This window comes from Sebastes fasciatus, chromosome 12, assembly GCF_043250625.1.
Source record: "Sebastes fasciatus isolate fSebFas1 chromosome 12, fSebFas1.pri, whole genome shotgun sequence".
Taxonomy (NCBI): domain Eukaryota; kingdom Metazoa; phylum Chordata; class Actinopteri; order Perciformes; family Sebastidae; genus Sebastes; species Sebastes fasciatus.
This window is the reverse complement of record NC_133806.1, coordinates 31,723,757-31,736,836: the sequence shown is the minus strand read 5'-3', so window position 1 is coordinate 31,736,836 and position 13,080 is coordinate 31,723,757. Positions and strand designations below refer to the sequence as shown.

The window sequence follows — 13,080 nt, the reverse complement described above, 5'->3', positions numbered from 1 at the left end:
AAAAAGAGAGAAGGATTTTTTTTTTTTCAAGTAAGTGTCTGCTTTCATGAGCAAGAGTGATTGAGGCACACAAACAAACCTTTGTTTCCGAGCTCACAGATGCAGGGCCCGAGCTCTGATTTACACCCCACCCTGAGACACATTTGCACTTTTTTTTTAATACTTTGAGACTAACACTGTATGAAACAAATACGCCACTACCATGAAAAAACTAAATATATATTACAAGGTGAAATTTAATTTAATTTAATTGAAAGGCAAATGTATTTTTGTTACAGCTACACAAGTGGTAAAAAATAAATAAAGTATCACCATACTGAGCAGTATATATTTCTACAATACACATCCACTAGCCATTCAAACCAGCCTCTCTCCTTCCTCAAAATATTTGCACAGCCTTATGTTTGCAGTGGCTGGAGAGCTGTACTCGTGACAAGCCAATCTATAGCCAGACACAAAGAGTCAAAGTCAAAGGCGAGAAACATTGAAGCTAAGGGACACTGACTTGCCTTTGCCCTGTTTGAGATGGTAGACACTGGCTGGACATGACATGAACATTTATGTTTTACCTTTGACCCTTAAACCCATTCCATGGGTCTTTAGATATCAGGGACCACATTATACCCGGTCTAATTCATTCATACAAGTCCCTATCGTATTCCTATTTGTTTTTGGGTGTCAAATAATAAAACACACATTGTTTTTCCAGTGTTTTTCTTTAAAGTTCCCAGAGTCTTTAGGGGTCTGAAGTATGTATTTTCTTCATGATATGCATGTGGCAGGAAATGTTGTGTTTGATGAGTCTGAAGAAGCTGATGATGAGGATAATCATTTTGTGCCAAGTGATCAATCAGATAATCTAGAAGCAGAATTGGAGCATGGTTTTGCCAAAGATTAACACAGAGGACATGAACTTGACCACAGAACAGTGGACCGCTATGTGTAGTGTATACAGACCACAAGACAGTTAATGTGATTTCTAAGTGGCAGTCAATGAGCAGTTACAGTGTAATAACTCTGTAATAACACAGTATAATATATACGTATTACATTAAATATCACAGGCTACAATGACTGTTTACATGCACAAAAAATTCTGATTTTTAACGTAACCGGTGGCAGACTTGTTCTACCGTGCGAAAACAGCCTCCCGCTTTCATTCCTTCAACCACCTCCTTGAAAAGGTTGTCGTGGCGATATTTGTGCATATCAAAAAACCTGTTGATATCCAAGTCTTTCATAATGTTTAAAAGTAGGTGTGTTTCTCCTTCCGACTAGAAATGAGGGCTTTTCTTTTGAGCATCCATCTCTGCAAACTGCCGGCTAGTTGGTTTGTGTAGAAAACACAGAGCTGGATGTAAACAGGCAAGAGGCCGTGTGTCGCAAACTGCCGTTAAAACCCCAGTTGATACGTATATTCCGAATGCGCTGTATACATGTCCAAAGAATGCTTCTAAAACCTGAATAATATCTGCGTATCCCACAAGTCTTTATCGGAAAATACTCCATTTAGAATAAGGCCTAATTCAGAATATCCAAACGGAATATATTGTTTACATGACCCGTATCAAATTGAGAATAGTGTCGTATTTGGAATAATAGTGTAATATTAGTGGGCAAGTAAACGTAGTAACTGAAAGATATTAATATGTTTTGAAAATGGCATTTTTTGGCAATGAAAACAGAGCAAATTGTTCATAAATGTTCGCAAGCAATGCTACTTTTATGTGTTTGTGTCACTTGTGTAACTGTTCTCTAAAGACCCGAAGTATATAGCAAAGTTTGGCAAAAACATCCATGCACATGACTGTCACTGTATGCCTCCTTGTCATCACTCATTTTTTTTTAAAAAGCGCACCATAATTGCTATTTATATTCTACTAATGAAACTTTTTAAACAAAATATGTGTGAGGCTGCGTTCCTGCACTGGATCTGCATCGGACAAAGTTTCACATTTTGACGTCCAAATGATAGGTTTGTAATACGTGCGTGCGCTACATCAGGTCAATGCGTTATATTTGCTGAGCTGAGAACACAGCCAGGTCGGCAGGCTGCTGACAACTTGTTTACGTCAGTCCCAATTAATAATTAGTTTAATGATTTGAGCGCTTGACATGTGCCCCGGACAAATGCGGGCAGGAAAATGCACACACGGCGCTGTTTGCATAAATCTGCCATTTCAGCTCGGGGTTGAGGGGGAACAGAGGGATAGAGGTGGGGGAATTATAGGACTCAGATGTGTGTGATTGGCGGTTCCCTTGGCTCCCAGGGTTAGGGAGTTCAGAGAAAAGCCGATTACTGCTCTCCCTCAGGTCAAGCCTTCATAAATAAACAAGGGGAGAGCCTGAGGCACCGTGTTTTAGTATGATTAGCATATCATACAGCCTATCGACAAGGCACTTATCATATTACAGCGCGGCCGTCCTCTGAGCACACGGAGGTTACATGTACAGGGCTGCTGAGCATACATCTCTGTTCATTAGAGGCGTCCTCGGGGGAGAGAATAAATCATATCAGCACGTGGTTATGGCAGCGCTGGCGGTTGACTCCGCCATACAGTGGATGTTAACCGGGGCCCTTAATAAGCCGGAGAGGAGCTGACAGTTGGCTTCATTGAGAAATGGATGAGTGGAAATGATGCTGAGGTTTGATAGTGGGAGAGGAGTACACTAAGAGGCAGAGCTGTGGTACTTGAGAGTAATAACTGGACCACTTTCCTGACACCTTCATCTTCAGTTTACTGTGTTTTTGGACTCAGACTTGCCTTGGTCTCAAACACTTTTGGATGCGCACACAGCCTGCTAAAAGTCTACCTGCAATCCTCAGTATTACAAATTATCCTACAATGACCTCAAAGTTCTACGATGTGAGTTGATATCATATGAGTTCAGAGTGCAGACTGGTAGCTGGAGAGGTGCCGGTGTCATGGTCCTGGGTTTTTGTTGGAGTTTGTTTCCTGTTTTAGTTTGACAGTCCTCTCCTCTTGTGTCTTGTCTGGTTTTCACTTCCTGCCGTCGTTTTTTTCCCGCCTTTTTTATTGCCTGCCCTGATTAGTTTCACCTGTCCCTCATTAGTCCTGCACTCCCCTCAGCTCCTGCTCACCTGTTCTCACTTCTCCAGTTAGTCAGTCACTATTTATTCCACCTCAGTTCCTTCGCTCTTTGTCGGTTTGTCTTTCATTGTGTGGAGTTTTCGTTTGCTTGTGTCTTCCAGCTGTTGGCTACTATTAAAATAAAGACTTATGTTCTATTAAAATATCTTTGTTGAATCTGCCCATCTCTGCATGTGGGTCCTTCCTGCACTGTGACAGCCAGTTCACCTTCTGGGCGCTACCGAGGTGCCCTTGACACTGAACACCCAACTGCTCGGGGTGCCATCCAATGAGGCAGCTCCCTCACTCTGATATCTCTCCATACATTGATGCACGTGTTCTGTTTGTGCATGTGAGTATTTCAGGCCTGCGTGAAATGAATCTCTCCCCTACAGGAATTATTGAAGTATGTCATCTTGTTCTTGATGGTCAGGGTCGGGGTTAGACTCATGGGTTTAGGGGTAGAGGTAAGGGGTTAGACTCTGAAGACAGAGCAGATATGTGAAGCACACTCTGAATTTACCATTTTGACTTTGAACGAGACTTAGTTTCTCTGATCTTTGGCCTTGACTTTTAGTTTCACTCTTGGACTTGCCGATCGTGGTCCTGGCTACCTGCGAGGATGATCCACTGAACAGCGAAATGGAATAAAATAAGAGGAAAGGATGATAGAGTTTGGTACAGCGAACAGACAAAATAATGTTTCTTTGGATGATGAAATTAGCCCAGAAGGAATTATGACTGTGTCTTAAAGACTGCATCCATGATGGGGTGGAAGTCAACCCCCCGACTCTCTGACACGCTGCTCAGATTTCAATTTGGGCAAGCCTTTTCTCCTCAGCTACACAAGCTAAAACTCACAGACCAGGGGCCACAATTAGCAGCTAGCCACTCTGACCAGGGAGAAAGAGCAAATGACATCCGCACCTAAGCCCTCCTAAGCCTGGGGAGCCGGAGCACAGAGCAGCCTCGGTGCTCTCCTCCCTCCAGTCAAGCATGGCCTCTTTAGGTGGTCCACGCACTGGAGAGGGACGGTATATTTTAGCTGTTATTAGCACTGTTTAGGGGGATGACCAGCTGGGTGGATATACAGTAGGCTATAAGAAGTCACAATGCAAAGAGTGGAATATTGGATGGGTGTTTTTCATGTCTTGGCTTCATGGTGGTGGCACAAAGCTGGGATCAGTCTGGGTGCCATGTCACCTGGATAATCACATCCACCACTGGCATGGATCTTATGCCAAAGAGAGGGACAGCAGACATCAGGAGCATTCAGTTTCATTTAGTTTCAAACTTCATGTTTAAAGGTGCTCTATCTATACGATATCCAGGGCATTAATATAACATCAAAAACTATTTGCTATGTAAAGATATAGAGGAGTAATGTCTACCTGAGCAGAGAATGAAGTCGCTCTCCCTCTGTGTGTGTTGTAATCTGAGCTTCTCCGTGCTTTTTTGAGCCATGCATGCTTTTAGTGCATGTGAGCGTGCCCCACTGGCTAGCTCACAGCCGCCGCTCTGCACTGCGCTCGTCCCGACCGACTGCGCCGTTGCGGTAGCATAGCACCCACCCTCTGGTTCCCCTCCAGGTTAACACTGTTAGCTCTGTCAGCACTGTTGTCGTTGTTTTCACTGTTAGTGCCGTTTGCACCTGCCGTTAGCACCAGCCGTTAGCAGCGAGCCGCCAGCTCAGCTGTCGCCATGTTGAGAGCCGCGCGGAGGTAATGGAAATGCTTCCAATCTTGCATTTAGCATCTTTAAAGAAGACTTGGAAAATGTCTTAAACAGCCATAGTCTCGAGTATTTTTGTAAACAATCAATAAAAGTATTAACTTGATCCTCCGGGGCTGTTGGGGAATTCCAATATGTACATTTCTGTCTGTATATAGTTCAATAATAACATAATTTCACAAATCATCCTGCTAAATTTCTACCATGTGCGTGTGTGAGTGAACGTGTGTATTCACGTTCCTAAGTGATGCCATCCCCTCGCGCCCACCCCTCAAATTCCCTCCCCCCACCCACCCACCCATGCAAATTAGAACTTCACACACGTTGCAGCAAGCTGCCGGGTGCTCTGTGATTTCACACGACCAATTAAGGCCCTCTTGGCAGTTGTGTGAACAGTTTCATTAGAGGAGATAATATTGCAAAGTGAAATGATAAGCAATCATTATGATTAATGCCCAGACATTACATTGCTCGTTAATGAGGTGTAAATGATCTCATTATTTTTTGAAAGAGTACAGATTAGATTAAAGTGGAGTGGACAGCGCTCCTCGGTGTTCAGACAAGTTAGTGTTAATTAGGCCCAATCTCCAGGAGCAAATGAGCCGCAACCCTTTGGTAAACAATTAGGCTCCCATAGCCCCGGGCTAGATGGACAAGGATAGGCAACTGAATGGATAGATCGCTGGAGAGATGGATGGTGAGGGAGTGTTAAAATCTGAATCCAATTCATTGTTCTACATAGCCACGCAAAATTAGGCAAATCATCTTTCTTCTTGTGCTGAACAGTAGAGTCGGGAAAATGTTTGGGGTTGATATTTGGCTTTTATTAAATATCAGATGTCAGATAGTGTTCTGATACGATGCAGTTTCCTTCTTGACTACAGCTACATAATATTTACAGAAATATTGAGAATATGACATTAAAATGTTCCTTCTACTTGTCTTTTAACTCATTTTACTATGCAAGAATAGAAAATGTAGTAGTGGACAGGAGTGGGTCGTTCTTAAAGAGATGCTCACCATAAAGTTGGAAGTGAACAATAAACAGAGAGGCTGATATCAAGGACAGAAAATGAAAAACAGTTGGATAACATGCTGCATTGTTTCCTGTGACTCCCTCGTGCACAGGTAGGCAATTTGATTCCAGCGTGGGAATGGTGGACTCCGCCACTAACAATAAAAACTAATATATAGAGATGTAATTACAGAATGCAAGCACATTGAATGGATATTGCTGAAGAAATGCCGACAATAAATTTGGTCAAAAACAGGGTTTGATTTTCTTGAAAATCTATTTTTTTCCCCCTCTCTTTTCGGGCCGGCCACCACTAAATTTGTTTTCATTCTTTCTCAAATTAATAGCCAATAGAGGAAAAGAAACGTGATAACATTAATCATAGTGTTAGTCAAACCACATTACTTAAAAAAAAAAAAAAGGAGGAGCGAATAAGATGGTCATTTTAACGACATATAAACAAATAAACAGACAACAACAACGACAAACGTTCAAGAGTGGATTGTAATATGAAGATAATAGTAGTGATGGGGGGGCATTTAGCTCACCGGCAGATTAAGAGGCAGGATCAGATATGAGACATTTTTACTGAATTCTGTGATTTGGTTACTCTGTCATAGACTTGCTCTAGTGATATATGTTCTGAGAGGAGGTTCAACCAATGTTTTATAGAGAGGAGGTGTCTGGATTTCCACTTTAGGCGAATAGTTTTCTTGGCGATAGCTAGAGCCACAAGTAAAGATGTGTTGCTTGGTGTTATTAAGTCGGACTGTCTTGAAAATCTTAAGGCTTGTAGCTTTAAAGGGATTTAATCGGTCTGGCTTTGAGTGAGGATTTTAAGAAACATTGATACAATATCTCAGCAGCCCTGTTATAGAAATATTCATATTGGTAAAAGCCCTTTAATCAAATCTTGCCATGGATATTGTACATTATTAGTGCATATGTTTTCTACTTCATGCAACCATCGACACAATCCATTCAAAGGTGGGAAATTGGCAAATATGATCATGATCATGTCAGACTGCTACACAGATTCAACGAGTGATTCTGTCCCATAGTTTCAGACACGGAGGCCTTGCAGCTGCTCTCAAGGTAACACAACGTACTCTTCAGGTGCTCCAAATGACTAAAAGAAAAGTGAAAAAGAAAGATTTCAGGGAGTTCAGGCTATTGATGTCAAAAGCATTCCATTGTGTGTCTTTATTTAATTCAAACAACAACCTTTTTATTTAAAATTAATCAGAAATTCATCCATTCAACAAGACCAAATTTATTATTGTGCTTTAATGAAATTATTTCATGTTTAATATTACAATAATGTCGCTAAACTTGAGGGCAAATATTTGTTGATGAGTGTGAAGTTTTAAGAGAATGAAGATATTTATTTACCTTAAATTAAAATCCTTTTCCTTGAAACAGAAACAGGAGCACTTTGTCACAAAGACAAATCTTGATGTCTCAAAGGTTAAAACAGTGCTCCTGTATCTCATCTAAAGACAGACTGGACTCGCCACACTGGGAAATGTCTGCCTCTGACAACATTGATTTTACCATCCTCTCCCTTTGTCTGGAAAGATATGCTTAGATTATGACAAGAAAAGCGATGCTGTAATCCCTCTGCCATAGGAGTTATGTTTTAGAGACATCAGGCCCTTATCGGTGATTGATAACGCTTAACTCAAAAACATATAGAAGCATTAGGAACATCAATATTTTGCCAGCGACTGAAGGTGACCCCTGGTTCCCGTGTTTGCAGTGTGTGTGCGCGCGGAGGGCTTTGATGGTAAATTTGTAAGGGTGGTTATGTGGGGAGGCTATTATGGATTTGCTATCTTGGCCTGAAGTGTTTGCGGCTGATTATGTGATTAAATCAATAATAATTTCTGTTTGGGCTCCTTTGCTCCTCTGCTTCATCTTCTTTTTCCTGTGTAGTTGAGTGGAACGGTGGGTGGGGACTAGTGTACACAAATACAAATGCAGGCACAAACACACACACACACACAACCGTGTATACTACACACAGCAGAACAACTGTGCAGCAGATGGCATTAAGGGCAGGGTCCAAAAAGTTTACGCGAAGGAATTCATCAATCAGAAAAGGACCTATGAAACGGGAAAGACGCTAAGAATCTTAACATTTCTGTTTAATAAAGGGAGGGCATAATTGTATCTTTAACACAATAAGACGTAAAGGCAAATTATTTTCAACACTCACCTAACTTTTACCTAAGATCTGTGACCCTCCACAGTGACGCAAGGCTCCAAACAAGACTAAAGAAGATGCCCAACGCCTCAGCTGTACGTTCCTTCCTCTATACCTCCGGCCCTGGTTTGGTGCCGACTTGTGCCAGCCACTCCTTAGCAACCGCAGCCGCTCCCCTCTCTGGTTCTGCCAGGTTTGTTGTTATGTCTAGACTGCAGGAAATGCAACATTACATTTGTTTACAACCAACAGGAACTAGAACCAGAAGCTGTTACGTGATTAAAGAGTGCTACCCAGAGAGAGTGTGTGTGTGGCTCAACCCCCTGGGTTTGGCAACGATCGACTCGATATAGGCGAACCAAAATGGAGAAAGAGAGCAGAGCTGGCTGTCCGTATCAGTTAGATGGAACTGATTGCATTCAACGCAGCGCTCTCACTAAGATTCCAGGTACTGAAAGTTAAGTCAGAAGCAGCCAAGTTTGTGCATTTGTGTCCGTGTTGTGCGTACTGTATTTGTGTTGGTGTTTATTTGCGCATGTGACTGTGTATAATATGCATTTAGTGTGTCTGTGGCTGCGTGTGTGTGTGTGTGTGTGTGTGTGTGATTGTGCGTGGCTGAGTTAACTCACAATCCCTCAGCACCCTCTTAAATCTATACCCAATAAAAATCAGCGCCGTCTCGAAAAACAAAACCCAAGGAAACATCTGTAAAACATCGATTTTTCAGATTGCAAACCAACTGCATGGCTAATGAGAAAAGAAATCATTTTTGATTAATTAACCTAAAAATTGGAGAATCTAAGCTGCCACCAGGGAGATGACAAGTGCTGCAGGCCTGATCACACAGGAGGAGGTCATACTGTAGAGCTGCTTCCAGCTCCGGCTCGCTCGGGGAGGGAAGAGGGGAGAGGCTGGTATAGTTGAAGTATGGCGCCCATTAACTGAGCCAAAATCACCAAGACTCTTTGTGCCCATTTATTCATGAGGGGGAAAAAAATGTTGGTTAGCTATGAGCATAGGTGGAATTTATTGCTTTTACAGTACTAGGTCTGTTTCTTTTGTGGGTTTTAAGGGGTTGGTTCACCCAAATTAGAAACACACACACACACACACATATTTTATTTGCAGGGGTTATTTCTGCAGACACCCCAAATACAACGGAGATGAGTGGGATTCTTTGTGGTGCTCAAAGTATTGAAAAATTGCATAAAAGGAAATAACAGCGACATTCCCTAAATTGTGTCCGTGTTACTCTGGATAATCCAACACGACGTCAACGTTGGAACTACTTTGTTACTCGTATGTTCAACGCTAATAGCACCATCAATAAAATTCCTTTCAGCTTCATTGTATCGATGCAAATTAAACCAAAATTATCTCCATAACCATGGCTTGGTAAAACTACAATAGTGGCACCCAACTCATTTGGCAGTGCATATGTCTGTGGGTTATGAGAAAGTTGAGGAAAAAGTAAAGTAATAATTATTTGTGTACATTTAAGAGACCTGAAGAGCCATTATTATTATCTGCTTTCCTATGATGTAAAATGTTTCACGACCCCTTAATTCTTTTGCGTGAGCCTTATGGAAACCACTGCGCAAGCTAACCCTGTCTCCTACAACATCACGTTCCCATACAACTAAACTGCATTCTCAATAACGTTTGGAGGGAAAATATTTTCTCCCGAATTATGATTGCAGTTTTAAACACATGGTGTTGTAAATTGAAACAAAACAAAATAAAATATGCAACAACACTACTTCCTTAGGTTTAGGCAACAAAACTACTTTGTTAGGTTTAGTTAAAAAACATCATGGTTTGGCTTAAAATGACTGTGTTTGTTCCGTTATTTAAGATACGGACGGAAATTGAAATAAGTGAACGTTGACTTTTGGTTTCGCACGGGACACAAAGTCCTGTATTTGTTTGAGCCATCCATCACCCCGACCTCCTCCTCACACAAACTCTTACGGATTATCATTAGAAATGTATTTATCCACATTTTTGTGGCGGATTACTTCAAAAACATTCCCTCAAAATGTAATTCTCAATGCAGTTTCATTGTATGGGAAGGTCATTTTTAGGGAGACAGGGCTGGCGCAAGAGGTAGTAAGAAAATATGTTCTTTTTTTAGTTTGGGTAAACTGAACTTTTAATATTGTTATCACTTTTTTTTTAAAATATCAGATCATTATTGAATTAGTGTTAAAATAACCACACACACTATCATTGTCATGAACAGTTAAATCAGACAGGTGAGGGCTAAACATAACTCTTAAAACTACTTTTATATCACAGTGGAATACAAACACATAATATTATTTTATTGTCACATGCAAGTCTTAATAAACTGTATATACTCTCAATGTATGCACATAAAAGTTATTATCCATACAGTATCCATAGCATTTTCACTTAAATATGTTCTTATGTCTTAAAAGCTCATATTTAATTTAATGTCACCTTAACATTAGTTTATTTTGATAGGAAATTGTGAGTATTTTTCTACATGTAAGCCCAGTGAGAGAACAGCTACAACACATCTGACCTCTCAAGCTTGTATCTCAAGACTGCAAATGGCCAGCTGGGACTTCTGGGAATTATCAGTAAGTTTGAAGTTTGTTTTTTAACCAATCCAATGACATCGCTGCAGCCATTCATTGTACACAAACACAAAGGCACACACACAAACGCATGCAGTTTGAACAAAAACACACACTCGTGTTCAAGAGCTGTATTTTTGTCATACACACACACACATCATACACACACTCTCACCAGAATTGGGGGGTGGGGAGGGGGGCAGTTTTTCTGCACTCCCAACACAGCTGGTTCTCCAAGGTCAATAAGAAACTTGGAGTGTTTATTTGTTCATGTGTTTTATTTGCTTTCTAATACAGCCGAGGCTCTGATTTGACAGATCTACTTGAAAAGAATCATAGCGTCTAAAGAGCGTGGGAAATTTCCACTCACCAAAGAAAGTTTTTCTCTCTCTCCCCTTCCTCTTTTTCATTCTATTAGTTTTTCATAATTCATTACCATCCTGACTATTTCCCTCTTAATTTCCCCCCATCAAGAAGGCATAATGGTTGTACCCCTAGCAGCTCACTGGGGTGATGCAGTAACAACCTCCTACCCCTCTGATGGCTAGACAGTAGGCCATTGTAAAGCTGAATCGCCATGGATTTATAGCCATAGTCCTGGGTTCCCAGAATGCAATGTCACTCTGTCACGCCGTCATCAATCTGCTGTCCCTGACCAAAGACGAAGAGGGGAAAAAAAATTCCCCGCTGAAAAAGTAGCACAGAGTGATACTCCTTTATGCATGATCTCAGTTTTATCAGCTGCCTGTCTGTCATAGGTAAAATGTGTGTGTGCTCCATTTACTCAAGCTGGTCTGGGAACAGCCACATCAGACATCATCTACTAGTTCCAGATTGCACAATTAACAAGAGGCTGGTTGAGTGCCAGATATGGCCATCGTAGCAAATGAATACACCTTTTTGATGCCAAAGCTTTTCCAAAACATTTAATCTTCATTAAGCTTCATTAAGCTATGAAACCACATTAATATTCACTCATAGCATAAACCTTCAATACAAAGAAATGTAGGCGGAATTCTGCCAATGTATAATAATCTAAACTGCTGTGAGATTTGACATAATTAAGTGACATGTTTATCTGCTGTAGATCAAATCCTCCTTTACGCTGCTAACTTTTCTGTTTTCTACTGAAACACACATTCAACAACAAGACACTGCTATCTTCCCTCGCCATGATCTACACACACAGATATTGAACATCGTAAATCAGCTTCATAAAGGACGTCTGAGAGATTCTGTCTTTTTGAAAAAAAAAGAAAATAAAAGAGAAAGAAACCTAAATCCTCATGATTAATGTGCTCTCAAACCCCCCTCATAGCCATGGTAACCAGGGCAGTTTGCCATGCCAGGATCCAGGCGCTGACATACAAGTAGCATTTCTCCAAGTCTCTCACTGATGCATCTTCTTAGTTCAAAACAGTTGACGTCTTGGGAGAGTTTTCACTCTCCCCTCTTGTTTGAAGCAGGAACCAAAATAATATTCTGCTTAAGCGGTTGCACAACATGATAATTTAATAATAAACATCTTTACAATGAATCTACTTTTCATACCGTTATACACTCATCTCTCTGTTCCTTTTTTGAAAATGTCTCAGAGCGCAATCAAAATGAAAAGGCCTTGTGTCATACTGCAGTCACAACACATGAATCATAACCTCTGGTAAGAGATGGACAACAGTATCGGGTTTGATACCAGTAATTCTTCTTAATAATCGCACACAGAAACAGACTAAAACAGATGTCCTCACATGGCATTCCTGAGCTGAGGTTTTTAGGGGGAAATTTATAAACGAGGAAAGACGAGAGGCTTTTCACTACAGGGAAATGCTATCGTAAGACACAGGAAGGTCAAATATTAACATGAAGAGGGGTGAAATACCCCTACCTAATTGTCCCATGGCGCTCTATAAAGATGCATCTTTTCTTACAAAACGTATAACAAATTTTCACAAGTATTAATCGACTGTTTTTCAGGTAACAACTTGGAATAAAAAAAGGCAAAGACATACCAATAAAAAATCAATAGATAGTGTAAACTGGTAATATACTTCCTTACAAATACTGATAATTATGCTTAACAAAATAAGAGCATAAATAAATAGGATACGTTATGGTGAATCCAGAAGATTAAGAGCAGTAGTATTTTATCTCTTTTATACACCCAATAAAAGTGAATATTTATGCCCAACAAATGCATGCTTTCAGGTAAAGAGGACGACATATACACTCAATAAAATAGGGCATACTTTTTGTTAGTTGTACATAAAATAGAACGAAGAAGGGAATTACAGACTGTAGAGGACGAAGTAAATGAGAAGTATGGACATAAAATAAAAGAGATGGACTGTGGCAGAGCTGCGATTATAAGTTTGCTGTTGATGCCTCCGATCTGTCAGCTACCTAATGTGTGCCTCCTTTAATTTACTATGTCAA

At 40.7% G+C, this 13,080-nt stretch overlaps 1 protein-coding gene across 1 annotated transcript in view; it reads left to right on the top strand.

Moving 5' to 3' along the window:
- Window positions 1-13,080, top strand: part of sall3a (spalt-like transcription factor 3a) — an 88,209-nt gene that overhangs the window by 32,893 nt on the left and 42,236 nt on the right. The window lies entirely within an intron of this gene.